Source organism: Trachurus japonicus, chromosome 17, assembly GCF_045865225.1.
Source record: "Trachurus japonicus isolate A0001 chromosome 17, Traja_1.0".
In the NCBI taxonomy this organism is placed as follows: Eukaryota; Metazoa; Chordata; class Actinopteri; order Carangiformes; family Carangidae; genus Trachurus; species Trachurus japonicus.
This window is the reverse complement of record NC_140923.1, coordinates 35,854,785-35,858,437: the sequence shown is the minus strand read 5'-3', so window position 1 is coordinate 35,858,437 and position 3,653 is coordinate 35,854,785.

Genomic DNA, 3,653 nt, shown 5'->3' with positions numbered 1-3,653 from the left:
GTCCCCCCTACAACATCCTTCCTGGATTGATGTCATTTTTCGCAGAAATGCTGGCATCATTGTATAATGGTTGCCGTGTTGAACTTCTGTTGGTTAGAAAAACAGCCATGCACAAAATTGTGTTTGTCACTTCCATCAGATGTTTAATAAACTGATCATTAGATTTTGTACGGATTTGAACTTGGCTATATTTTTGAGAAAAGCTTAAGCAGTTTGGTCCTAATTGGGGTGGAAATGGAGGACTAAATCAGAAAGAGAAGCCACACATTTGCTACTGAAAGATAAACAAAAATTCTTCGCTTTATTTCATGTGTTCAGGCTGTGGAAATATGTTTATAGATCAAATGAGTCTTAAACTTCATCTCATCAGTCTAAAATACAAAACTAAAGAAGTTGTATTGCAACTAATATGCAGCATAAATGATCATGAAATTTATATTTCCCATTTACACAGTTTCCATCTCAAGTTGCTGGATCTGAGGACGTCAGTTACAGTTGTATGAAGGAACATGCTTGAGCTATTTCTATTTCTTAATATCATTACACTTTTTAAACATCACATCATGTTTGTGCAGGCTGTTTACGTGCATGTAGAACAATCATTCATGGCCCTATGATCGATCCCTGAGGCACACCAGTAGATATTGCAAGGGAGGTGGAATTACCCCCATTTGTTCACATTGTGCTCTGTCTGTGTGATAAATAGCTTTTACATATGTTTCATATCATGTCAAAAAATGAAGCTCCAGTTTCACCGATTATCTAGAAAAATTCCACATCTCAGCCACATGTAATGTAAAACTTTAAAGGAAGAGAGTGTCTCGTTACAGGAAAAGTGGAATGAGTTTATCATCCATGTGTAAATTAATTCAAATATACTTCCATATGTACAAATGCACGACACAACATTTTAAGTATAGTTTTCATACTGCTTATGTTTGTCCCTATAAAGTGGCCATTGGCCAATGACATGATGGTTTTTTTTTATTATTATTTCCCTATAATCCTGACTGTTGGTCTTTTGGGAAATATGATATTGGATTAAGAGTGTGTTTCCCTAATATCAGAGAGCTGTGGTTACTGTTTATTGTGCGGAGCAGGGCCTTCATTTTAATACATTTGAAATACAAACTCAGTTGCTGTTTCTGTGGAGTAAAATGTGGTTGTTCAATATTATTTTATTTTGATGGTTTTGATGGTTTGTTAAAATCTCGATAAAAACGTTTTTTTTTAAAATAGCAAATCAATTCATTTTGACCTTTCACTGAAACGTAATCAGTTTGTAAAGAAAACATGCTTTTTGTGAGCAAACAATAATAGACTCATAACTTAATTACTGTTTTAAGGAAAGTGTATGAGGATTTCCTGTCCCTGTTATCGCTATATCCCAGTTCTATCTCAGTATATTCTGCTCATAGCGTGACTTGTGTGATACTTAAATGTGATAGCTTGTTGGGTGTTGTTGCAGTGTGTGACAAAAAGGGTTTTAGACAAAAGGTACAAACCTCTATCTCTTCCTTAAACTCTCCCCGGTTGCTTGTGTTTGTTCTTACTGTTATTTGTCCCATTGTGAGCCTGCAGATCATCATCCTGAAATCTATCTGCCTGAGGGCCGGGTACCTTGTGTTTGCCACATGCGGGAACGATCCTGAACACATGCACACGTTTTGTGAATTCATCCTGGCAATTGTCAAAGTGCACCTCTGGGATTTTTGGCCACCACACCTGTTTTGGTGAGAAACAACGTGATCAGCCAAGTGCTGTTTGTTGACACACAGGGAATGAAGTCTAAAAGTAACACCTGATGTACAGAATACTGTTCAGCTGTCTACATAGTCCAAAATTGTAAAGATTTTTACTCAATAAGGTGTGAAAATGTTCACTTTGGTGTGACAGGGCAAAACTAAAATACTGCTAGTTTCACCAGAGACGTTCTATATTAGTAAAGTTTAGGAGCTATAATCCATTAGGCAGACACAGAAATTGTAATCTTAACCACATTCGTTAGGTGGAGTTTACAGTGAATTATTAAAGAGTCACAACACACACTATCTATCAATCTACGTATATAAGTCTCAGTGTTATTACACTATTTAATGGTACCATTTAATCCACAGCTATCAGACTCTACAAACATTACTGGTCCCCATACAATACATCAAAATGACTTTAGTGATACCCTGGCAATTTCTTTATCCATTGTATGAGGTTTAAATTTATGGTTTTCACTAAAATGTCAACCATTGGTTTGTATTGTTATTATTATTATTATTATGGCAGTCCACACACACTCTGATTTTACAGTATTTGTCATTTCTGTAATGTACGTATTTATACATGCTGTTGAACTGCATTCTATTGTATTGTTGTAGTGGTATTTTGATAACAGGACGTTAACTTTTACCAACCTGCCCCAGGGACAGCAGATGAAAATTAGCCATTATGGGTAACTGTGACTCATTTACATACAGTAGATATTGAAACTGACATGTTGATCAATATATACTGTCCCTGATCAATAAATTAACAAATAAATAAATTGTATTTTACGTTGGTTGGATTGTGATATAAATAATATGAGATACATATGAGAATAAACCTCACATAGAAGCAAATTGCCCTGAATGGTGGAGATACTCACTGAATATAGATGCTTTAAGAAATCAAATCTGATTCGGTTATGAGCAGCATGTCAACCAAATAAAGTGTCCAGCTTGGTCACCCAACCCTAACACATTATACCACAGTTGTATAATTGACTTGGGTCAGTTATACAACTTTTAAGGTCAGCGAAAGTCTGCTCAGCAGGTATTCTATAACAGGTTTGGTGTTTCTAAATTTCTTAGATCGTTTTCTCTCTGTATTACATTTGAAGCCCTGACTAAAGCTCTTGTATCCAAACCCACACACCAGAACAAAACATCTCGACCTCATGAAAGAAGACCAACAGCAGAGTGTTGTAATGCAAAGCGTTGTGCTTTATTGTTGTCGTCTGTCAACTGAGAGAAAACAAATCCAGTGATAGCAGAGGCAACACTGAATCTATCTTCAGCAATCCGATCAGACATATCATCCATAGGACTTGCTATGCATGACTCCAGGCCGAAGAGATGGATACCTGCTGCCCCACTTCTGTGACCTTCTTCTAGGTCACCAACCTGCTTTAGGGCTAACCCAGAAACGTCACACAGCAGCCGTAAGGAGGTCTTCTACTTGGAGAAATTCAAAACTGTTCATTTAAATTCATTAAATGTATTTGTCTTTGAGTGATATGATCTAGGCTGTCACTGTAGAGTTTCATTTTCTGCTTCCTTTGCATTAACTACATTTCATTACATGGTGAGGGTACATCAAGTCTCATTATGAAAGGGCAATTGTAGTGATTGCATCTGAATGAACATGTATCCTACAATTATAAAGTAATAGTAGTAATATGCAAAATATTTGTCAAATACACAGGATAAATGCCCACAGTTATTCATTTTTTTTTAACCCCCAAACACATTTTTTTTGTTTGTTTTAATTATTGTTTCAGCTTTTTGTTTTTTTTTATTCAACAGAAGCCGATTGTCACAGTTTCTCTTGCGAACAGCAGTAACAACAAAACAGAGATATTCCTAAACATTGATATTTCATCTGAATATATTGGATCT